The 24,978-nt window shown below is 44.3% G+C and overlaps 1 protein-coding gene across 5 annotated transcripts in view; it reads right to left on the reverse strand.

Annotated features, from left to right (window-relative positions):
* Window positions 1-24,978, reverse strand: part of LOC140404059 (trinucleotide repeat-containing gene 6B protein-like) — a 235,842-nt gene that overhangs the window by 200,735 nt on the left and 10,129 nt on the right. For all 5 annotated transcript variants that reach the window (XM_072492420.1, XM_072492419.1, XM_072492416.1 and 2 more), the window contains exon 2: window positions 651-714. The gene's annotated coding sequence lies outside the window, so the exon portion shown is untranslated. The remainder of the gene's footprint in view (window positions 1-650; window positions 715-24,978) is intronic.

Below are 24,978 nucleotides of genomic sequence, written 5' to 3' on the forward strand. Positions count from 1 at the left end.
AAACCTATCAAAAGACACCTCCAATGAAAGGGTTATTTAAAACATTTATATTCTTACCCCATACACTTCCCACAATTACGAAACCCCAAGACCCTAGCGCCTCCTCCCATGTTGAATCAGGGAAACAGGCTCTCCTAGGTCATGCACCATCAATATGCCTCAGTACCAACCTCAGGAAATTGATGAGCTACTGCACTTTGGTGTGACATTTATTCCACTTGGAACACCAGTCATCATTACATTACCAATTAAATGTCCAATTAGAAGCAGTCCTGATTTATGAGCCCATGCCTGCTGGGAAAGAGATTGAATCAGCCCAAGTTTATTTCACACATACAGTTTTTCAGTGGGTCAAATGTACAGGGACAAAATGTAAACGTTACCCTCCATCTTCCCTTTAAAAAAATCACTTGAGAAGGTCTAAGTATTCTGGCAGAAGAAAACTATGTTCAAATAGTAATTGATTGAGGGGCACTATTCTTGCAGTTCTGAGAATGCTACATCATTCATTGAACTAGAAACTTTCAATTCTCTATGGCATGTTACTACACCAAATGCTGTAGAACACAATTTGGGACAGGGCTTTGGGGGAAGCAAGTCTTCACATCTAAAACATTCTATTATCCATTTTAAAAACATGTAAATTTTACCCGTGACAGTTTTCAAGGGCGTCCACAGCCCGGCAGATCTTCTCTTACATATGGTGTAAAAATTCTGCAACATAAATAATAGAAGATCATTAACAAACTTTATTTACTTCATCAGGTTTCCATCTGTGCACAGTATAAGATTTCTCACCCAAAACCCATTCATTTTGACAGAAGGTCAAACAAATTAAACCTTCACATTGCACAGCATTAAGCAGCTGATGCACTCATTGCTATTGCCATGATTCTTTTCGCACTCCTGCTCCCCGAAGACATCCTTCGTGGGTACAGTGCACAAGTATGCACAGCCCTTCAGTACCCAAGAGCCTGGAGGAACAGGAAATGGTCCTTCAGGTCCCACAAGCCATCCATTCTGACACCTTGCGCACGAACCCATTCTTCATACACAATCCTTGACAATGACAAGTTACACAAGGTGGTTGGGAAACAGTGAGGAGAAGAGCTGAAAATTGCAGCAGAGACTGATGCTGTGCTCGAGTTTGGTTGCTATGTCCACTCCCAGTCCAACTTTATTTATTCTTTCATCATTCTTTAACAAGGACCTAATAGGAAGCTGACGTCCAATGAGACATATTCAATTGTCAGTGGTGGCTTGACTTCAATGTACAATCTTCTGGTCCTTCATGAATACAGCCAAGAATGGTCACAATCCTTTCACTATTTTCCAAAGACTCAGATGAACAATTCTAATTCTTACCCTGATCACTTGCTCCAAGCAAACTTTTGTACAAATTACTGAAAATATACATGTCTTCCAATTACACCAAGCATCTGTTGTGACTAATAAAGACAGTATGTGAGCAAACACAATTTGAATTTGTGCAATGTGCTTTAAACATGATTTCTTAATTTCCATCTCAAAGTGTTCCTACGAGAAACAGCCCTGTTACCACATGCACCTACGGGTAGGTGGGGGGCATAATGGTATTGCCACTGGACTAGCTAACCAGAGACCCAGAGTAATATCTGGGGACCAAGGTTCAAATCCCGCCACTGCAGATTGCGAAATTAAATTCAATAAAAATATGGAATTAAAAGTCTAAGGATGACCATGAAACCATTGTTGATTGTCATAGAAACCCATCTGGTTAACTAATGTCCTTTAGGGAAGGAAATCTGCTGTCCTTACCTGGTCTGGCCTACATGGACTCCAGACCCATAGCAATGTGGTTGACTCTTAACTGCCCCCTCAAGGGCAATTAGGGATGGGTAATAAATGCCTGCGACATCCACGTCCCATGGAAGAATTTAAAAAACCTCAATGGTCCGGCAAGGTTCAAAATGCTCTTTTCAAATTTTGGTATGTCAAAATCTATATTTGTGTAGCAGTCTTTTCACAGGTCAAATGGGCATGGTATACAAATTTACCACCTCCACTATTACACAATACAGAAATTCCAGTGACAACCCCACATATATTAAAAGCAACTGGCAGGGATTAAAAAGTAATGCTTGAAAGATTTAAACCATGCCTCCAGTACTTCCGGTTTATAAAACAAAAATCAAAACAAACAAGGGTGGTACACTGAGCATTAGTTTTTCCCACAATCATTGATAAAATTATTCTAATGTCAATATCAACAAGTCTAAACATACACTCCTTCTACCACCGAAGCGTTGCGCAGGTCAAAGAGACACACACAGCCTGAGTGAGTGAGACACATCCAGCGGGGGAATTTGAAACTTGGTAATTTGGTGCAGTGAGGTAACCAGGAAAGTTTCGGGAGCCGTTCGGAGGAGGAGGAGCAGTCTCTGTGTGAGTATAAAAACCTAACGGTAACTTCCTGTTTTCCACTTTTTTTTTTCAAAAGTGACATCAGAGGGAAGCTGTGATCTGATTGGTTGATAGCAAATCTGTCCCAAATGTAAAAAAACACACAGCTAAACTCGTAAACTTAAATTAAACGAATTAACTAATTAGAGATGGCTGGTCAGGTGATGTGCTTGAGCTGCTTGATGTGGGAGCTGGCAGATCCCATTGCGAACTGCAGCGACCACATCTGCAGTAAGTGTTGGCTGCTCGAAGAGCTCCGGCTCAGAGTTGATGAGCTGGAGTCTGAGCTTCAAACACTGAGGCACTTCCAGGAGGGGGAGACTTAGCTGGACACTGTGATTCAGGAGGCAGTCACACCTGTCAGAGTAAGTAGTTTAAATCCTGCCAGAGGCCAGGGACAGCAAGGTGTGACTGCAAGTCAGGCAGGTAAAGGGAACCAGCAGTCAGGAACTCAGGAGCCTCAGCCCTTGACGCTGTCCAACAGGTATGAGGCACTTGCTCCCTGTGTGGATGGCGAACAGGGCTGCAGGAAGGATGAGTCAGCTGACCAAGGCACCATGGTTCAGCAGGCCATTCAAGGGGAGGGAGTAAATAGGCAAGTTGTAGTTGTAGGGGATTCTACTTTCAGGGGGATAGATAGTATCCTTTGTGAGCAGGATAAAGAGTCCCGCATGGTATGTTGCCTGCCCGGTGCTAGGGTGCGGGACATCTCTGACCGGCTTGAAAGGATACTGGAGAGGGAGGGGAGGATACAGTTGTTGTGGTACATGTCGGTACCAACAACATAGGCAAGTCTAGGAAAGAGGACCTGTTTAGAGATTATAAACTGCTAGGATTTCAAATTAAAAAACAGGTCAAGGGTCATAATCTCCGGATTACTGCCCGAGCCACGTGCAAATTGGCATAGGGAGGCAAGAATAAGGGAAGTTAACACGTGGCTGAAAGAGTGGTGTGGGAAAGAGGGGTTCCTTTTCATGGGACACTGGCATCAGTTTTGGGAGAGGGGGGACCTATACCCTTGGGATGGTCTCCACCTGAACCGAGCTGGGACCAGTGTTCTGGCAAAAAGTGTAAATAGGGTGGTCAATAGGACTTGAGGTTGCAGGGGGTTCAGGACTGGCATTTAAACATCCAGGGATTCACAACCTATCAAAAAGACAGAGGGGTGGGTAGAGGGGGCGGGGTTGCCTTGTTAATTAGGAATGAAATTAAATCAACGAATGCATCTGTAGGAATGAAATTGAATCAATAGCACTAAACGACATAGGGTCAGATGATGTGGAGTCTGTGTGGGTAGAGTTGAGGAACTACAAAGGCAAAAAAAACATAATGGGAGTTATGTACAGGCCTCCTAACAGTGGTCAGGACCAGGGGCACAAAATGCACCACGAAATAGAAAGGGCATGTCAGAAAGGCAAGGTCACAGTGATCATGGGGGACTTCAATATGCAGGTGGACTGGGTAAATAATGTTGCCAGTGGACCCAAAGAAAGGGAATTCATTGAATGTTTACAGGAGTGCTTTTTGGAACAGCTTGTGATGGAGCCCACGAGGGAACAGGCCATTCTGGACTTAGTGTTATGTAATGAGCCAGACTTGATAAAAGATCTTAAAGTAAGGGAACACTTAGGAGGCAGTGATCATAATATGGTGGAATTCAGTCTGCAATTTGAAAGAAAGAAGGTAGAATCAGATGTAAAGGTGTTACAGTTAAATAAAGGTAACTACAGGGGCATGAGGGAGGAACTGACGAAAATCGACTGGGAGCAGAACCTAGTGGGAAAGACAGTAGAAAAGCAATGGCAGGAGTTTCTGGGAGTAATTGAAGACACAGTACAGAGGTTCATCCCAAAGAAAAGAAAGGATATTAGAGGGGGGATTAGGCAGCCATGGCTGACAAAGGAAGTCAGGGAATGCATCAAAGCAAAAGAGAAAGCCTATAATGTGGCAGAGTAGTGGGAAGTCAGAAGATTGGGAAGGCTACAAAACAAACAGAGGATAACAAAGAGAGAAATAAGGAAAGAGGATCAAATATGAAGATAGGCTAGCCAGTAACATTAGGAATGATAGCAAAAGTTTCTTTAAATACATTAAAAACAAACGGGAGGCAAAAGTAGACATTGGGCCGCTCCAAAATTACGCTGGTAATCTAGTGATGGGAGACAAGGAAATAGCTGAGGAACTAAACAAGTACTTTGCGTCACAGTAGAAGACATGAGTAATATCCCAACAATTCAGGAGAGTCAGGGGGCAGAGTTGAATATGGTAGCCATCACAAAGGAGAAAGTGCTAGAGAAACTAAGAGGTCTAAAAATTGATAAATCTCTGGGCCCAAATGGGCTACATCCTCGAGTTCTCAAGGAGATAGCTGAAGAAATAGTGGAGGTGTTAGTTATGATCTTTCAAAAGTCACTGGAGTCAGGGAAAGTCCCAGAGGATTGGAAAATCGCTGTTGTAACCCCCCTGTTCTAGAAGGGAACAAGAAAAAAGATGGAAAATTATAGGCCAATTAGCCTAACCTCGGTCGTTGGCAAGATTCTAGAATCCATCGTTAAGGATGAGATTTCTAAATTCTTGGAAGTGCAGGGTCGGATTAGGACAAGTCAGCATGGATTTAGTAAGGGGAGGTCGTGCCTGACAAACCTGTTAAGAATTCTTTGAAGAGATAACAAATAGGTTAGACCAAGGAGAGCCAATGGATGTTATCTATCTTGACTTCCAAAAGACCTTTGGGGCCACAGCTGTTCTCTTTATATATTAACGATCTAGATGACGGGACTGGGGGCATTCTGGCTAAGTTTGCCAATGATACAAAGATAGGTGGAGGGGCAGGTAGTATTGAGGAGATGGGGAGGCTGCAGAAAGATTTAGACAGTTTAGGAGAGTGGTCCAAGAAATGGCTGATGAAATTCAACATGGGCAAGTGCGAGGTCTTGCGCTTTGGAAAAAATAGAGGCATGGACTATTTTTTAAACGGTGACAAAATTCATAATGCTGAAGTGCAAAGGGACTTGGGAGTCCTAGTCCAGGAGTCTCGAAAGGTAAACTTGCAGGTTGAGACGGTAATTAAGAAAGCAAATGCAATGTTGTCATTTATCTCAAGAGGCTTGGAATATAAAAGCAGGGATGTACTTCTGAAGCTTTATAAAGCACTAGTTAGGCCCCATTTAGAATACTGTGAGCAATTTTGGGCCCCACACCTCAGGAAGGACATACTGGCACTGGAGCGGGTCCAGCGGAGATTCACACGGATGATCCCAGGAATGGTCGGCCTAACATACGATGAACATCTGAGGATCCTGGGATTATATTCATTGGAGTTTAGGAGGTTGAGGGGAGATCTATTAGAAACTTACAAGATAATGAAATGCTTAGATCGGGTGGATGTAGGGAAGTTGTTTCCATTAGCAGGGGAGACTAGGACCCGGGGGCACAGCCTTAGAATAAAAGGGAGTCACTTTAGAACAGAGATGAGGAGAAATTTCTTCAGCCAGAGAGTGATGGGTCTGTGGAATTCATTGCCACAGAGGGCGGTGGAGGCCGGGACGTTGAGTGTCTTTTTATGGTCTTATGGACATACCATGGCTGTAGTGTACAACATCTACAGGATGTACTGTTGCAACCTGCCAGGGCTTCTTTCATAACACCTCCCAAACCCACACCATCTAGCACCTAAATAAACAAGAACTGTATGGGAACACAATTATTTAGGTCTACTGCACCATACTTTCATCAGACTAACTGCAGTGGTTCAAGATCACTGACTATCACCTGTTCAAAGGCAACTACATATAGTCATAAAACACAGCCTTGCTAGCAACACTCAAACACCAGAATCAATTTTAAAAATACTCAATTAATTTATCGCTGGAAACACTGTAAATTACGCAAGAACCAGTGAAAATGTATTCCCTGTCCAGAGTCAAAAAACTACTAATAATTTTCAAGTATTTGGTTTGAAGTATTTTGAGAGAAGTGGCTCTGATGGTTTGTCTACATGTTTTATTTTATTTATTTATTTTGACCCCATCCCCTCAAAATATCAATTCATACACGGCTCAGGAACCAAGAAAATAAAAGGCAGCATGTAACAAGGATCATCAGATTGGTTTAGATGAAATAAGGTCATTCATTACATTTATTTCACTCTTCCTACCCACTTCCCACAGCAGCATCTAGCTGTTTGTGTCCTGGTCCCAACCACATTTCTTGGCAACCTGCACCAGCTGTTGATTACCCTGCGTGTATATAAAAATACGCTTCTCTGTTTTTAATTTGCCTTCACAACCAAAGCCCTGCTTCACTGGCATTATCTGAAAGCAATGTTGTCAGCATATTTTTCCAATCTGGTTAAGTATCAGATATATTTTATCTCTGAGATGACACCCAAGTCATTTATTCTTTAAATTAAAGGGACATGGATTATCCTGATGGATGGTTGACACCGAGCAACTGCTTCATTCACTCTGGGGACAAGTTTTTTTTAGCCTATCATGGACCGAAGCCAATCCATTCAATCACCTAAAGGAGACAAGTAACCAGAGGGAAACCTCCTAAGGTGTTGTCGCTATGTGAATGCTGTTCCTAATTTGTAAAATAATCCCATGCTTTTTTTACAAGAGAATATTTGCTGACTGACTGATTTAAATATTGCATATATTGGTCCGGAAACCTCAATGTAAACATAATTTTATTCATAGATTTTACCACTGGTGTGCAAATAAGGCCTCAGTTACTCTGAATATTTGCTTAGCAAAGGTAATGTGCAGCTGAACCTTCCAAACCATTAAACTGCAGGATTATTCTTTCTAGATTAGCAAATCTCAGCCAGGTAATATTACAACTGGTGTCCGTGCTCCTGGGAGAGGGAAAATACAGCAAATCAGCCTTGGGTTCTGCTTGTTGTCAAGAGATCCTGGCTGGAAAGTGTATGCATGGTTGCTAGGTGAGGATTGTGATGTCTCCTATAGCCAAATAGTCTGATCATGCTCACAAGCAAGATTCACTCTCAGAGAACGGGCATTTGGGTGAAATACCAGAGGCGATAGTGCCTGTGGAACTATACCCCAGCAGTAAAGAGGTGAAAAGGAAGCAAAATCCACATTAAAAAGAAATGTATGGCATGGCGTAACGTGGGGGAGGTGTGTAAAGATCCTAAAAAAGGGAAAAACGGGACAATAAAAAGTATGCAATGTGGCAAATACAGATGGGTTTAATTATTACTCCAAGGGCAACATTTTGCAAAGAACTTGTGCCCTCAAAAGTAACCAATAATATGATAATTCATCACAAAAGTATTATAATGTTTAAAAATACACAAAAATATAAATACCAACAATACGTAGTTAAAAAAAAGCCACATCTAAAAAGAAAAAAATTGCACCCAATTATTGATGCAAACCACGTCTCAAACTGGTCATTATTCTTTTAGGGAATAAAAAGAGAAACATTTTTTTTTTAAATTGTAGAGGTACGGTACTATTGATTGAGACTTTTCTTAAATATTACTTATATTCCAACCACCACTCCCGATGAAGGGTACATTCTTTTTTTTTTTAATCCATTGAATTTTTTTTCATTCCCATTTTAACGCTCACCCATCTCGAGCGCGTGTCTCAACCAATGAGACAACGGTAAAATAGGACAAAAGAGCCCTCCGACGGTTGAACGCCAGCCAAATACTTGGGAGAGGAAAACAAAAACAAAACATTAAACACACATGAACACGCACACAACACAGCGGGAACTTGAAAAATGGCAACAAAAATTCTGTCTCCCTCTCTCTGTAGTAAAGCAGTTTTCGCTGGGTGCTGGGGTCCTGATGAATGGTCGCTCACAGACACTGCCTCCCCAAAATACAACACTGTTTTGCATACACTTAATTGCTGTCACGCATACTTGGCAGTTTGCCCACCTCATAACCAAACACACTGCAGTCATTGGAAGGTGGAGGAGGCAGAGAAGGAAGGGAAGCAGCAACCTGTGCAGTTTTCACGACACTGTATTGAAAGAATTATGACGAGGGAACGGTTCGGGAGAAAATGGAGGCTGGAATTTCAAGTGTTGCAGTGCAGGCAGAACTTTATTAACCCCTTGGCTGCCATAAGCACAGGCTTCCGTTTGAATTAAAATACATATCCTGAAAGACTTTGCTAACAAACCGCAGGCTTCCTTTGAATATTACGACGGCCAAAATCAAGATATCTTTCTGGAAATAAAAAAACCTCAGCCAAGAAACAGTTTGACTAAAGTTCTTCTGAGCTCAAGAGAGAAAATATCAATTGATTATTATCCAGTGGCTCCTAAAGGGCATTTAAGATTTACAGTGAGAACAGGATCGGGCTTCAATTGCAATGACCTGCACCTACACCTCCCTTACAGTTGAACAGCCAGCCATCCTGCTGACCAAATCACAAGGTTGACCACTTGGGGTCAATTGTTGCTGTATCTTTTCATCTCTTTATCCTATTTTCTGTCATCCATCTAGCCAATCTAATCTTGTATGTTGACACGTTTACTTCCTCAACTACTAACCTTGAAAATGAATTCTGCAGTTCATAACTCCGCAAAGTTTTGCTTACTCCCTGTTCCAAACCTTATATTTAATCTTGCTTCAATAGCATGCTGTTCTAGATCCTTCCACAATTGGAAACAATCTGCTTTTATCGTGTGCTTTCTTTTCTCATTTAAAACACTATCATACTACCCCATAATCTGTATTGTTCTAATTTTAAAAATCTGAATTTCCAAGTCTTTCTTCTTCATATTTACATCCTTTCATAAATCTACTATGGAAAAAACCATTAAAGAAGTTAGCACTGTACATAACCTTCACACGTCTACCATAAGACTTTGCCAAAAGTCTAGCAGCAGCACTACTACGGCTAAGACAACTACACAAAAGTAAGCAAGCTAGTTACTAACATACACATCACAGGAATTTGCACCAAAGCTCCACTAACAATTTATTTTGCAAAATGTTTTGCAGGCTTTGCTCACAAAGATTGAAGAGTAGTCTTTCACATGGTTATTACTCTCAATTTACTTTGAAATGTTTCGTTGAAATACATAATTAATAGGACTTCAGTAGGTTAGCAAGCCAGGGAACCAGGCTGATGAAAACCTTCCCCTCTCTCAGGTAGCTGCAAAGATTGTTTGGGAGTTAAATTCAGGGTGTGGGGGGAAACGTGTACACAGAACTAAGCATCCAGTCTTTCTCCTGTGGGACTCTCCCAACGTTAATCATAGAATTTTACAGCTAAGTAGATTATTTGGCCCATACTCCTGCACTAACTAGCTCACTGAAAACTGTCCATTCAGTCCCATCCACTTTCCCCTTATCATTAAGTGCTCTTGAACTAGGACAACACCTTGAACAAACAAATACACAGTTCTGTTGGAATGTCATAGCACACTATGCCATTACATACTCAAATTTCAAAACATTGTGATTGGGTTGCAATAGAAAGCAGAACAAATGTGATTCCACTTCATACTTCAACCCTGACTGCCTGCTTACTCCTTTTTAGTTGCACATTCTCCACATATCTGCGTGGGTCTCACCCCCACAACCAAAGATCTGCAGGGTAGGCAGATTGGCCACACTAATTTGCCCCTTAATTGGAAAAAAATAATTGGGTACTCTAAATTTATATTTTAAAAAATGCTTACTCCCTTTTATTACTTAAAACACTTCGGTTGAAAAGTTTCTCCCAACCCCTGTGCCACCTTTTCAACTTTGGCCTTGTACACCACACAAACCACCCTTTACACAAATTTCTCAAACAGCATTCTATCAATTCCCTAGAAGTTTCTGCACTGTGCCATAGATCATTTTAAAAGACAGGAGCTCTCTGATGTATTCAGTGAGTGAATACAGGGAGCCGTCGAGTTGCAGATAGCCCTGGTCATGTCTATAGTTAGCTGACCTCAGATGATGTGCACGTGGATTTTGGTAGAACACCCATGACTGAACAGCATGTTGACACTCGCTGTTCAAGCTCCGGAAACTCAGTATCAAGATAGGTCTACCCTCTTAAGTGAAATAGCTCCCACGGCACCATTTAAAGAAGAGCAGAGAAAATCCCTTTGATATATTGGCCAATATTTATCCTTAAACTATCACCACTAAAGCAGATTACCTGGTCATTAACAAATTGTTTGTGGTACTGTGCTATGCGCACAGTGGCTGCCACATATTATACACTGGACCAGTAATCAAACTTCAAAAGTACCCAATATGCTGTTTTAACAAATCTTGAAGTCACAAAAGGCGATATATAAATGCAAATTCATCTTCTCACAAAACAGCAGCCACTGGGGAGGTGGTGGTGTTGTGGTATTGTCACTGGACTAGCAATCCAAAGGTCCAGGGTAATAATGCTCTGGGGTGCTGGGTTCGAATCCCACCATGGCAGATGGTGAATTCCGAATTCAATAAAAATCTGGAATTAAAAGTCTAATGACCACGAAACCATTGTCGTAAAAGCCCATCTGGTTCACTAATGCCCTTCAGGGAAGGAAATCATGTGATTACAGACCCACGGCAATGTGGTCGACTCTAGAATGCCCTCTGAAAGCAACCGCTCAGTGCAAGGGTATTTAGAAATGGGCAACAAATGCTGGCCCCACCAGCAACGCCCACATCCCCGCAACAAATAAAAAGGGTGAGACACTGAAAACAAGCCACCAAGCATGAAGCCAATACTCCAGGACCTAATTAACGACATTCACAACTGAGAAGGACAAAGACGTTCGAGCCGAAATACACTATTAAACTACAGCAGGAAATGGACAACAATAACAGTAGCAGCCATCAAATGAAACTCCACACCCTAAGGGTCAGACTGAGAGCTCGAAATAATCTTTTTATCTGACATCAACAAATGTTCTTCGCCATTAACAAACCAAATAGGAAACAAGAGGGAGACAGACAGGTGACCTGAACAACAAAGCAAGCAGCAGGTGTTAGGACACAAGGGCGGTGTGCTGTGAAGCTCATTATCCCAACATTACTATCAACTAGAAAGTCCCATAGCAGAGGGGAAAACTATATTTTGCTAGTAAATCTTGTGTTATAATCACAAGAGGTACCATTAAGTAATTAAGTTACTGCCCACACACTAACTTCTAAATGTTAGATTTTGCAGAACTCGAGGGGGGGGGGGGGGCGGGCAAAAAAATTAAAATCCACGTCATGTTCTTTTTTTACATATAAATTTAGAGTACCCAATTATTTTTTTCCAATTAAGGGGCAATTTAGCGTGGCCAATCCACCTATCCTGCACATCTTTGGGTTGTGGGGCGAAACCCACGCAGACACGGGGAGAAGGTGCAAACTCCACACGGACAGTGACCCAGGGCCGGGATTCGAACCCGTGTCCTCAGCGCCGGAGGCAGCAATGCTAACTATTGTGCCACGTGCCACGGCCCATCGGGTCTGCACCAACCCACTTTAAGTCCTCACTTCCACCCTATCCCTGTAACCCAATAACCCTCCTAACCTTTTTTGGACACCAAGGGCAATTTAGCATGTCCAATGCTAACCTGCACGTCTTTGGACTGTGGGAGGAAACCGGAGCACCCGGAGGAAACCCACAGAGACATGGGGAGAACGTGCAGACTCCGCACAGACAGTGACCCAGCTGGAAATCGAACCTGGGACCCTGGCGCTGTGAAGCCGCATGATATGTTTTAGTGCAGGTTTGCAAAACTGTGGGTCGCAAGCCCCAGTGGGGTAAGAAGACAGGATTTGGGATCATGAGCTTCTAGACATAATTGCTGTTGAGATGAGGCGTGCTGGCAGCTGGGGGCCCCTTTAGTTCCCCATTGGAGGGCATGACCTAACTGATTGATCTCGGAGGCCTGATTCTTATTCCAAATAATGCCATTGAAAAGGTGAAATATTTCTAAAATCTAAGCAGATCAAAACACACGCTACCAACTCCACTCCCCAACTCCTTTTCACAGCTCAACAGCCCCATCTGGCCCACATAATGGCAATTTTCAAGCTTCAAAATGGAGTCACAGTGAGAAAGAGTTTGGGAAGCAGTTTCAGTAGATGTACACATAACACTTATTACGCAAGCTGTTAAGATGTCACTTGATGCTTTCACTATCATTTCAGGGAAGTGCATTTTTAAAGCTGCAAAATTTCAACTTTAAAAAAAAAAATTGTTCATGGTATGTGGGTGTGTTGCTGGCTATTTCAGTGTTTATTACCAATCCCTAATTGCCCTTGAGAAAGTGGTGGTGAGCTGCCTTCTTGAACCGTTGCAGTCCATGTGATGGTGGAACATCAGCAATGCTGCTAGAAAAGAAATATTGACTCAGCGACAGTGATGGAACGGCAGGCGGTGTAGTTCCAAGTCAGGATGGTGAGTGATATTATGCCGATTTGAAATGTACAAGATGCCTTTTGACCTATATCAGAGTTCATCTGAAGGTATAGGGTGAGGTGAAATTAAGTGCCAGTGCTGGGAAGAGGTTGAGTTAAAATGTACTCTTATGTTGCTAATTAGATTTAAGGAAGAGTGCAATTCTACCCACACCTACTTTCCTTACAACTACCTTTCCAGTGATGGATAATAACAATTAAAGTGGATCAAAGGCTGCAAACATACTAGGAATCCACAAGATCCATAGAAAAATTCATCTCCACTGCCAATGAAACAAGGCAAGGTCAACAAACAAAATAGCTGATCATTGTATTGTAACTGCACCTTTATGGACTAAATGCTAACAAACTAGCACCATCATTTATTTTGTGATGGCTGGAGTTGCAAGTTTGCAATTGTTTTCTGAACAGGAAAAATTCTATTTTAACAAATTAAAAACCTGCAGTCAGTGCATACAGACGACATGGCTTTACAATACGTTACAGAATGATAACCATTCCGATAACCAAGACAGAGGGGAGAGAAAAAAGCTGGTTAACGATAGGTGCTTTGACCTGGGAGCTGAATCAATAAGCACTTTACAATTTGTACAGTCCTCTGACCAAACAATTAATTCGGAGTAATAGATATGTTGATAGGACAAAGTGAAGAGTGGATGAAGGAGATCCATGTGGAACATAAATGCCGAATGGCTGATTCTGTGCTGTACACTCAACATAACTTCGGTAAGAAAACATAAGTACATCTTTTGTACAACTTAATCCACCACCCTCCATAAACTTGAGCTCATCCAAAACTCTACCACACATATTTTAACTCACACCAAGTTACTTTCATGCTTCACCACTGCACTCCTATGACCAGGGTGGGAGGAGTGCACATTTTATTTAGCCCCACTACTCCACAGGTCGCACCATTAGTTAAAAAGTTTAATTCACGGACTTCCGGATGCGGCGATGACCAGCTGAGTCGCACGTTTCGGCAGCTCCCTGTGAAACGGACTTTTGGGCTCTTGATAGGAGCCCCAACGGCAATTTTAACGGCTAAAAACACCGTGCGGTAAACCAGGAGGGTGTTCCCCCTGGACACGGATGGAAAAAGGAGAGGAAAGTGGCCGGATTGCAGCGGATCCTTTGGAACAACGGCAAGGAAGGCAAGCAAAAACCAAGATGGCGTCGGAAGGTGGCAGTTTCATATGGGGCCCTGAACAACAAGAGTTCTTGAAATGCTGCGTGGAGGAGATAAAAAAGGAAATGAAGAAAGAGTTGTTGGCCCCGATACTACAGGCGATCGAAGGGCTAAAGGAGGAACAAAAGACCCAGGAGCAGGAGCTTCGGGTCGTGAAGGCGAAAGCAGCCGAGAATGAGAACGATATACAGGGCCTGGTGGTGAAGTCGGAGATACAGGAGGCACACCAGAAACGATGTGTGGAGAGGTTGGAGGCACTGGAAAACAACGCAAGGAGGAACAACCTGAGGATTCTTGGCCTTCCTGAAGGTGTGGAGGGGGCGGACGTCGGGGCATATGTGAGCACGATGCTGCATTCGTTAATGGGAGCGGAGGCCCCGACGGGTCCGTTGGAGGTGGAGGGAGCATACCGAGTGATGGCGCGAGGACCGAGAGCAGGAGAAACTCCCAGAGCCATAGTGGTGAGATTCCTCCGTTTTAAGGATAGAGAAATGGTCCTTAGATGGGCGAAGAAAACTCGGTGTAGTAAATGGGAGAACGCGGTGATCCGCGTTTATCAAGACTGGAGTGCGGAGGTGGCGAGAAGGAGGGCGGGCTTTAATCGGGCCAAGGCGGGTACTTCACAAAAGGAAGATAAAATTTGGAATGCTGCAACCGTCAAGACTGTGGGTCACATATCAAGGGAGGCACCACTACTTTGAGACGGCGGATGAAGCGTGGACTTTTATTGTAGAAGAAAAACTGGAATGAGTGGATTATGAAAAAGAACCTTTGGACAAAGTGATGGGGCGAATGGGGGGGGCGAAGAGGGGTTTTATGTTCTAATCCTGCGGTATGGTAACTTTTCTTTCTCCCACAGGTGGTGATGGGGGGAGGTGGGGAGGGAGAGGAGATGGGGCGTTGGCCATGGGAGGCGGGGCCGAGGGAGAGGCGCGGGCTTGGTTCCCGCGCTATGATAATTATGGCGGGAATAGAGAAGCAGGAAGGAGGGGGCGTCGCACGGTGCGAGCCGTGGTCACGGGGGGAAGCCGAGGTCAGCCAGAGTTTGCTGACTTCTGGGAGCAACATGGGGGGAGTAATTACGCTAGCGGGGGGTCTAGCGGGGGGGTGGGAGGGAGGAATTACTGGGTTGCTGCTGCTGGGGAAAGGGGGGAGTGGGTACGGGAGAGGATGGGCGGGGGGGCACCGCCTGGGGGAGATACAGCTGCGTGGGAACTGGGTGAGAAGCTGGAAAAAGATGATGGCTAACCGGCAAGGGGGGGGGGGGGGGGGGGGGGGGTGGGAAGCCCCCCAACTCGGCTGATCACGTGGAACGTGAGAGGGCTCAACGGGCCGATAAAGAGGGCACGAGTATTCGCACACCTTAAGAAACTTAAAGCAGATGTGGTTATGTTACAGGAAACGCACCTGAAACTGATAGACCAGGTTAGGCTGCGTAAAGGATGGGTGGGGCAGGTGTTCCATTCGGGGCTGGATGCGAAAAACAGGGGGGTGGCTATATTAGTGGGGAAGCGGGTAATGTTCGAGGCAAAGACTATAGTGGTGGATAACGGGGGCAGATACGTGATGGTGAGTGGCAAATTACAGGGAGAGATGGTGGTTTTGGTAAACGTGTATGCCCCGAACTGGGATGATGCCAACTTTATGAGGCGAATGCTAGGACGCATCCCGGACCTAGAGACGGGAAAGCTGATAATGGGGGGAGACTTTAACACGGTGTTGGAACCAAGGCTGGATAGGTCGAAGTCCAGGACTGGTAGGAGGCCGGCAGCAGCCAAGGTGCTTAAGGATTTTATGGAGCAGATGGGAGGTGTGGACCCGTGGAGATTCAGTAGACCTAGGAGTAAGGAGTTCTCGTTTTTCTCCTATGTCCATAAAGTCTATTCGCGCATAGACTTTTTTGTGTTGGGTAGGGCATTGATCCCGAAGGTGAGGGGAACGGAATATACGGCTATAGCCATTTCGGATCATGCCCCACACTGGGTAGACTTGGAGATAGGGGAGGAAACAGGAGGGCGCCCACCCTGGAGAATGGACATGGGACTAATGGCGGATGAGGGGGTGTGCCTAAGGGTGAGGGGATGTATTGAAAAGTACTTGGAACTCAATGACAATGGGGAGGTTCAGGTGGGAGTGGTCTGGGAGGCATTGAAGGCGGTGGTTAGGGGGGAGCTGATATCAATAAGGGCACATAAAGGGAAGCAGGAGAGTAAGGAACGGGAGCGGTTGCTGCAAGAACTTTTGAGGGTGGACAGACAATATGCGGAAGCACCGGAGGAGGGACTGTACAGGGAAAGGCAAAGGCTGCATGTGGAATTTGACTTGCTGACTACAGGCACTGCAGAGGCACAATGGAGGAAGGCGCAGGGTGTACAGTATGAATATGGGGAGAAGGCGAGCAGATTGCTGGCACACCAATTGAGGAAAAGGGGAGCAGCGAGGGAAATAGGGGGAGTGAGGGATGAGGAAGGAGAGATGGAGCGGGGGGCGGAGAGAGTGAATGAGGTGTTCAAGACATTTTATAAAAAATTGTATGAAGCTCAACCCCCAGATGGGAGGGAGAGAATGATGGATTTTTTGGATCGGCTGGAAATTCCCAAGGTGGAAGAGCAGGAAAGGGTGGGACTGGGAGCACAGATCACGGTAGAAGAAGTGGTGAAAGGAATTAGGAACATGCAGACGGGAAAGGCCCCGGGACCGGACGGATTCACAGTTGAATTTTACAGAAAGTATTTGGACTTGCTCGCCCCGGTACTGACGAGGACCTTTAACGAGGCAAAGGAAAGGGGACAACTGCCCCCGACTATGTCTGAAGCAACGATATCGCTTCTCTTAAAGAAGGAAAAGGATCCGCTACAATGCGGGTCCTACAGACCAATTTCCCTCCTAAATGTGGATGCCAAGGTCCTGGCCAAGGTAATGGCAATGAGAATAGAGGAATGTGTCCCGGGGGTGGTTCACGAGGACCAAACTGGGTTTGTGAAGGGGAGACAGCTGAACACGAATATACGGAGGCTGTTAGGGGTAATGATGATGGCCCCACCAGAGGGTGAAACGGAGATAGTAGTGGCGATGGATGCCGAGAAAGCATTCGATAGAGTGGAATGGGATTATCTGTGGGAGGTGTTGAGGAGATTTGGTTTTGGAGAGGGGTATGTTAGATGGGTGCAGCTGTTGTATAGGGCCCCAGTGGCGAGTGTGGTCACGAATGGACGGGGATCGGCATATTTTCGGCTCCATAGAGGGACAAGGCAGGGATGTCCTCTGTCCCCATTACTGTTTGCACTGGCGATTGAGCCCCTGGCGATAGCGCTGAGAGGTTCCAAGAGATGGAGGGGAATACTTAGGGGAGGAGAAGAACACCGGGTATCTTTATATGCGGATGATCTGCTACTATATGTGGCGGATCCGGCGGAGGGGATGCCAGAAATAATGCGGATACTTGGGGAGTTTGGGGATTTTTCAGGGTATAAATTGAACATGGGGAAGAGTGAGCTGTTTGTGGTGCATCCAGGGGAGCAGAGTAGAGAAATAGAAGACCTACCGTTGAGGAAGGTAACAAGAGACTTTCGTTACCTGGGGATCCAGATAGCTAAGAATTGGGGCACATTGCACAGGCTAAATTTAACGCGGTTGGTGGAACAGATGGAGGAAGATTTCAAGAGATGGGATATGGTAGCACTGTCAATGGCAGGGAGGGTGCAGGCGGTTAAGATGGTGGTCCTCCCGAGATTCCTCTTTGTGTTTCAGTGCCTCCCGGTGGTGATCACGAAGGCTTTTTTTAAAAGGATAGAAAAGAGCATCATGGGTTTTGTTTGGGCCGGGAAGACTCCGAGAGTGAGGAAGGGATTCTTACAGCGTAGTAGGGATAGGGGGGGCTGGCATTACCGAGCCTAAGTGAGTATTATTGGGCCGCTAATATTTCAATGGTGAGTAAGTGGATGGGAGAGGAGGAGGGAGCGGCGTGGAAGAGATTAGAGAGGGCGTCCTGTAGGGGGACCAGCCTGCAGGCTATGGTGACAGCCCCATTGCCGTTCTCACCGAGGAACTACACCACGAGCCCGGTGGTGGTAGCTACACTGAAGATTTGGGGACAGTGGAGACGACATAGGGGAAAGACCGGAGCATTGGGGGGGTCCCCGATAAGAAACAACCATAGGTTTGCCCCGGGGGGAATGGATGGGGGATATGGAATGTGGCAAAGAGCAGGAATAACGCAACTGAAAGATCTATTTGTGGATGGGAAGTTCGCAAGTCTGGGAGCGCTGACCGAGAAATATGGGTTGCCCCGAGGGAATGCATTCAGGTACATGCAATTGAGGGCTTTTGCGAGGCAACAGGTGAGGGAATTCCCGCAGCTCCCGACACAAGAGGTGCAGGACAGAGTCATCTCAAAGAAATGGGTGGGCGATGGTAAGGTGTCGGATATATATCGGGAAATGAGGGACGAAGGGGAGACTATGGTGGACGAACTAAAAGGGAAATGGGAAGAAGAGCTAGGGGAGGAGATTGAGGAGGGGCTGTGGGCAGATGCCCTAAACAGGGTAAACTCGTCATCCTCGTGCGCCAGGCTAAGCCTGATTCAGTTTAAGGTATTACACAGGGCACATATGACTGGAACACGGCTCAGTAAATTTTTTGGGGTGGAGGATAGGTGTGCGAGGTGCTCGAGAAGCCCAGCGAATCATACCCATATGTTTTGGTCATGCCCGGCACTACAGGGGTTTTGGGTGGGGGTGACAAAGGCGCTTTCAAAAGTAGTAGGAGTCCGGGTCGAACCAAGCTGGGGGTTGGCTATATTTGGGGTTGCACAAGAGCCGGGAGTGCAGGAGGCGAGAGAGGCCGATGTTTTGGCCTTTGCGTCCCTAGTAGCCCGGCGCAGGATATTGCTAATGTGGAAAGAAGCCAAGCCCCCGGGGGTGGAGACCTGGATAAATGATATGGCGGGGTTCATAAAGCTAGAGCGGATTAAGTTCGTCCTAAGGGGGTCGGCTCAAGGGTTCACCAGGCGGTGGCAACCGTTCGTCGAATATCTTGCGGAAAGATAGATGGGGAAAAAAAGAAGGCAGCAGCAGCAGCCCAGGACTTGGGGGGGGGGGGGGGGGGGGAGATGGGGTGGGGGGGGGGGTGGGGGGGGTATAGCCTGTGACAAGGCAGTTGCCAATTAGGGCTAGTTTTCATTTTTGTTATTTAATATTTACTTATGTGTTGTTTTTTGTTTATATAAAAAGGTCATTATTATTTGTATTGTAATAATGTTGTGTAAAGGATGCACAATGTACTGTGTTGGTTGACCAAAAATTTTCAATAAAATATTTATTAAAAAAAAAAGTTTAATTCACTCACCAAAATGGCCAATTATGTACCTTCCTACTGTTAGACCCAGAATAAAAGAGACAGAACCATGCTTCTTTCAATAAAAGCAGGATGATTGATTTATCATAAAAGGAAACTTCTTTTTTGAAACTAGCTGAAAGAACTGGTTAACACAAAATTGTAATATGGAAATATAATTATCTATCCCTTTTAAAGATTCTCCAGCACGGGCACACAAACAAACAAAGGACAAACAGGTAAGGGTCTCTGCGAGATGGGCAGTTGAAGAGCAGACTTTTTTTTTAAAAAGAGGATAAAGTTTGCAGGGTTTTGACGCTGTTGATTTGGGGTTCTCTCGTGTGCAGGCACATCTCAATAGACACCTGGAGATTCTCACCAACTAAGTTTCGCTGTGGAGGAGTCTTTGGTCAGAACAATCATTCTGGTCTCAGCCTCTCGGGATTCCTAGCTGGATACTGTTAACCACTCCATCTCTGGCAAGGAGAATGCGAGCTGGGCAGCTTCTCATTTTCTCAGTTGAGTCCCAACTAAATTCAAAAACAAGTTCAAAACATAAACCTCATCCCTGTCATGTGATTTCCAGCAAATCATTGGTGGACCAATGTGACTGAGCCTGTGACCAAACAGCTGTGAAATGTTACCCTGTCTGGATTTGAGTGTTGTTTCTTCTACTGTTCACATTGTACAGCAAGAAAGTAAGAGAATGTTAAATGAAGGGAGCATTAGCCAAGAATGCAGAGGGGTGAAAAGGCCTTGTTAAAATAAAATTACATAAAACAGTTTGTCATACATATTTTCCATTCCTTTGCAGAAATACTACCCTCAACTTGGCAAAGGTGGGCACTGCTGAAATCTGGAATTCATTGACACAGTCGCACATCCCATCGCAATGTATCTCAGAATTCTTAAGTGGCTCTTGAGCAAAGCATTGATTGAGGACTGTTTGTAGTCTTTAATAAGCAAATCAGTAGATACTTCAAAAGAAATTCTGACCTGAGCAGAAGGCAATCTCACAACGATCAGGTTTTTAAAACGGTTGACGCAATAAACAAGTCCCCCATCCACATTCACCCAGATAGAGCAGCACATTTTAGGAGCTACGCAATCATAAATTTACACAAGTGAGAAATACACATATATTTACCATATACATTCACCCCAGGGTTCACAATACATTGCTGTTCTGTGACTTGGATCCAAGTCATAAGATCCAATCATTTTTATTGATTGACCATACAGGGTTGAAGATTCAAGTCCCATTTCCGGGACATGAACCCATAATTGAGGCTGACACCAGTGCAGTGCTGAAGGTGCACCGTCAGGGGACCGAGGCCCAGTCTGCCCCCTCAAGTGGACACGAAAAATCCCTCAGCCGCTATTTTGAGACAGGGAATTTCTCCTGGTGTCTTGGCCAATATTTAGCCCCAATCAACAAGATTATTTTGTGTGCTTTTTATACTGTAAGCCTAGCAACAACACTGGCGCAAGGAATAATTAAAACCTGCCAAAAATCACAAATTGACCCAACTTTCAAATTATAACAATGGCAGCAGCATAGAGCAGATACTTGACGCAGGAGTGCACAGAGGTCAAGATGGAAATTTTGAAAGCAAAGTTCTTGGTGTACCAGAAATATTACAATGTTTCAGTAAGTCCGAACACCAATCACTGACAGTTTGGTGGGATGGAGGGTGGCGGGGTTGACACAGATCTAAAAATGGCATTTCTTTGTTCAAATTTCTTCACAGAATTTCAATTGTTCAAAAGTAGCTGCAGATTACACAGCGAGATAATTCACTGTTATTTTGTCAATTTAAGAGTCCCATTAAAATGCCAAAATGTTCACTTGAAAATGCTTTGGCTGTCTTGTATCAAAAATGGATTGGAGTCTATGTTCTGTGCTTATTAACGACTCAAAAAAAACATTTGTACTTACAAATCCACAGGACACTACATGTCCTCAGCCCAAATCAATGACCTTCCCTCAACAGAGGTCAGAAGTGGAGATTTTTGCTGATGGTTGCGCATTGTTAAATTTTATTTGCAATGCCACTGATGCTGAAATAAACTTTGCGCACAGTCAACAAGTCACACAAGTGCCATGCAATGGCTATCTCCAACAAAAGAGAATTTAACCATCTGCCCATGGCATTAACATCGCTGAATTCCCCCCACCATTAATATCCTTGGGGGGGTTATCATTGACCAAAAGCTGAACTGGACCAGCCTTATAAAAAAAACTTTGGCTACAAGAGCAGATCAGAGACTGGGAATTCTGCAGCAAGTAACTCATCTCCTGACTCCCCAAAGTGGTTCACCACTGACATGGCACAAGTCAGGAGTGTGGAGGAATAGTCTCCAATTCCCTGGACAAGTGCAGCTCTAACAACCAGAACAAACTAGCTCACTTAATTGGCACCAGAATTGCGACTCCCTCTACCAGGGCACATAGCAGCAGTGTATGCCAAGTACAAGATGCACTACAGCAGGGCGGCACGGTAGCACAGTGGTTAGCACTGTTGCTTCTCCGCGCCAGGGTCCCAGGTTCAATTCCCGGCTTGGGTCACTGTCTGTGCGGAGTCTGCACGTTCTCCCCGTGTCTGCATGGGTTTCCTCCGGGTGCTCCGGTTTCCTCCCACAAGTCCCGAAAGACGTGCTGTTAGGTAATTTGGACATTCTGAATTCTCCCTCCGTGTACCTGAACAGGCACCAGAATGTGGTGACTAGGGTTTTTTCACAGTAACTTCATTGCAGTGTTAATGGAAGCCTACTTGCGACAATAAAGATTATTATAAGGTTCCTTTGATAGCACCTTCCAAACCTGCGGCTTCTACCACACAGGACAAGGGCAGTAGACGCATTACCACCACTTGCAAGTTCCACTCCAAGTCAGTCACCATCCTGACTTGGAAATATAATGTTGTTCCTTCACACTCACTGGGTCGAAATCCTGGAATATCCTTCCTAACTGCACTGTGGGTGCACCTACTCTAGGTGGACTTCAGCGATTGCAAGTTGTGGGTTACCACCACGTTCTCATGGGCACTCAGGGACAGGTAATAAATGCTGGCCTTGCCAGCAATGCCAACATCCGTGAAAGAACAGAAAAATAAAATTCCAGAGCACTTTTGGTCAATGGAGTATTTTTGAATTCACTGTCATAATAAACGCAGCCAATCTGCATACGGAAAACTACCATGAACAGAAATGAAATAACATCAAAATAATCTGTTTTGTGATGATCGAGTTGCAAGTATCAGGCAAGGACATTGGGGATAGGCACCCCAGCATTTCTATGTCGACCGAAAAGAGCCTCAGTTAAATGTCTCACTCGAAAAACAGCACCTTTTAAAATTGCAGCTCTTGAATGTCAAACCAAGATTCTGGTGTTCAAGTCTCTGTGGTAAACCCACAATCTTCTGACCCATAGGAAAGAGTGCTGCTAACTGAGCCATGGCTGACACACACATTGAAGTAAATATTTTTTTTTTTTTTTAAAAGGAACAGTACTTAGTAGAGCTTAAGGGTAATAAAATCAAAAGGCAAACAGCACCACACTTAGATTATAATCTTCTCACTTGGCCAGCGGTGCTGCCACCAACATTTCAAGGAAGCATAAAAATGTATGTACTATGATCATATGTTCAATTCCAACTAAAGGAAACAGTAAGAAGTTTTACAACACCAGGTTAAAGTCCAACAGGTTTGTTTTGATGTCACTAGCTTTCGGAGCGCTGCTCCTTCCTCGGGCTGAGTTGATGAGAGAGAGGGAGCGGTTTTGGGAAGTTCTAAAGAGTTGCTGTAGAAACTAATACCCAAGGTGGAGAATGAGCAGCAGAGGTGTGCGTTGGGACAAACAATTATAGATGGTTAAGGGAATGTGGGACAAGGTTTTGCAGGGATGCTAATAGATTACATAAGCCAAGAGACAACATGAAATTATGTTTAATCAAATTATTAAATCCCAGCTAAGGACAGATCACCATTTCAGACTGGGACAAACCTTGGCTAAAACTGAATCCTAAAGCTCCAAACAATACAAAGATTAGAATTTTGTTTGGGATTATTGACCCTGGACCTCTTTAAACAGAAAACTATAAATCCATCCTGATAAAGTAATTTGAACCCAATTGCAGCCAGTTTCCAGTTTCTTTCTAGAATGTTATTTTATGTTTAATGTTTCTTTAGCCACACCCTATTACTGAACTCAATTTCTTTCACTTTCTGTTTCTCCAGACCAACACTGTTTACACTTGGCTACAAACCAAAGCCACAAAAGGGATTAATCTGATTCTCAGAATCAATTCTGTCTGTACACAATGTGACTTCCATATAACTTTTTGTAAAGGCTCCAACTTCAAAAACCTTAATTCAAACCAATGGAATCAATTGAACTCCAGTTTACCCAGTTTTTCTTTAGAAAATGTAAAATTAAAATACAGCTCGAGGACTGCTTAGGCCCCAGACCAATAAATTGTTTGTTCATTGTTTCTCTCTTATTCGCCCGATTTATTCAGCTGCAAAGAGGGCAGCACGGTGGCACAGTGATTAGCACTGCTGCCTCACAACATCAGGGACCCGGGTTCAATTCTGGCCTTGGGTGACTACATGGAGTGTGCACATTCTCCTGGTGTCTGCGTAGGTTTCCTCCGTGTGCTCCAGTTTCCTCCTACAGTCCAAAGATGTGCAGGTGGATTGGCCACGATAAAGTTGCCCTTTAGTGTCCAACAGTTCAGCGGGATTACGGGGATAGGGCAGGAGAGTGAGCCTAGGTTAGGGTGCTCTTTCAGAGGGTTGGCGCAGATTTGATGGGCCAAATGGCCCCCTTCTGCACTGTAGGGATTCCATGAAGGAGATCAATGCTTCCATTCAAGTCAGTTGTCAAAATTAGTCGGATTGAAACTTGGATAAAAGTTTAACAATAATGCAACATGCAATAAGACTCAATTTTCATGTATATCTGACATGTGCATATGAAAGCTATAAAATTATCAAGTCAAGAAAGAGTTTTGAGATTTATATTAGTACATAGTTGTACGGTAGCAGACATATACAACTAGAAGTAATTATTTAAGGAGTAATGCTTCTGCATTGTAAGCAGTAACCTTCTGCACTGTAAATTCTATGATAATGAGCAAGAAAGCTAAACTAATCTTGGGACAAGTTAGTTAAATATACAGTAACTGGAAAATGTCTTCTGAACTGCTGGACATCATGAAAGGTAGCTCGCATCGCTTCTCGGCATTTTGGCTAAGATGAGCATGAGGTCAGGTGTAATGCCTGGATCTGGTATGTCTCTCTTATGAGGATCATGAATTGGATTCAATTTGAATTGGTTTTTGGAGCAGGCAAGGAGCTGGATTAGGGATTTCCCCAATCCACACTCTGAGCTCTGGCTTTGTAACTCTGATAAAGTAATTAAAAATAAGACATGAAAGATAGCTGGCCAAAGATGAACAAGTAGAATATACATTTTTTTTTTTTTTAAACTTGTATTCAGACAAAGCTGGGAGAGTAATTACTATTTCAAGACAAATGTATCTGCACCAAGAGCGGCACAGTGACGCAGTAATTAACACTGCTGCCTCCCTGCGCCGGGGACCCGGGTTCAATC

Source organism: Scyliorhinus torazame, chromosome 29 (genome assembly GCF_047496885.1).
Source record: "Scyliorhinus torazame isolate Kashiwa2021f chromosome 29, sScyTor2.1, whole genome shotgun sequence".
NCBI classification, from domain to species: Eukaryota; Metazoa; Chordata; class Chondrichthyes; order Carcharhiniformes; family Scyliorhinidae; genus Scyliorhinus; species Scyliorhinus torazame.